Genomic DNA, 1073 nt, shown 5'->3' on the forward strand with positions numbered 1-1073 from the left:
GATGCAAGAATTGTAGGGATGTAGCTTAGATGGTAGAGCTCATTTAGCATGCGAGAGGTAAGGGGATATCCCGCATCTCCAAAAGAAACTATTTGTTATTAATATTTTACTTCTATTCAACCTTTCCTTATTTATGACATAATTAGCGGAGATATTTTTTCATTTTCACTTGATGATGGGACATTTAGGGTTTTCTGATATAAGTATGGTTGGAATGTAGCTTAGATGGTAGATTGCTTGCTTAGTATGTGAGTGGTACGAGGATCGGATCGTTACCCCATACCTCCAAAAGAAACTATTCGTTATTACTATTTTATTTCTATTCAATTTTTCCTTATTTATGACATAATGAATAGCGTTATTTTTTTATTTTCACTATTGTTGATGACGAGATGTTTAGGATTTTGTGATGTAAGAATCTTGAGGATATAGCTTAGATGGTTGAGCATTTGCATCCCATGTGAGAAGTACTGGATCGATACCATGCATCAACAAAGGAAACGATTACTAAGTATATTAGTTCTTTTAAATTTTTCCTTATTTACGACATAATGAGCGGGGATAGTTTTTCATTTTCATATCATTGATGATGGGAAGTTTAGAGTTTTTTTATGTAAAATCGTGGGAATGTAGCATGGGAGTGCGAATGTAGCATGGGAGAGATACGGGGATCGATACCTCGCATCTCCAAAAGAAAGTATTCGTTATTACTATTTTTTCACTATTATTCATGACGAGACGCTTAGGGTTTCGTGACGTAAAAATTGTAGAGATATAGCTTAGATGGTAGAGCGCTCGCTTTGCATGCGAGTTGTACGGGGATTGATAACCCGCCTCTCCAAAAGAAAGTATTTAATTTGTTATTATATTTTTTTATTTTCACAATTATCGATGCCCCGCATCACCAAACCAAACTATTTGTTATTAATATTTTGATATTTTTTTTATTTTCACTATTATTGATGATGGGACATTTAGGGTTTTATAATGTAAAAATCATGGGGATGTAGCTCAGATGGTAGAGTGCTCGCTTTGCATGCGAGAGGTACGGGGATCGATACCCTGCATCTCTA

General features: G+C 35.1%; 1 non-coding gene across 1 annotated transcript; it reads left to right on the forward strand.

The window, feature by feature from the left end:
• Positions 1–1000: 1000 nt before the first annotated feature.
• Positions 1001–1073, forward strand: TRNAA-UGC. Its single transcript has one exon. It is a non-coding gene; the product is annotated as a tRNA-Ala (tRNA).

The sequence above is a fragment of the Cucurbita moschata genome, unplaced genomic scaffold, assembly GCF_002738365.1.
Source record: "Cucurbita moschata cultivar Rifu unplaced genomic scaffold, Cmos_1.0 Cmo_Scf00084, whole genome shotgun sequence".
Lineage (NCBI taxonomy): Eukaryota > Viridiplantae > Streptophyta > Magnoliopsida > Cucurbitales > Cucurbitaceae > Cucurbita > Cucurbita moschata.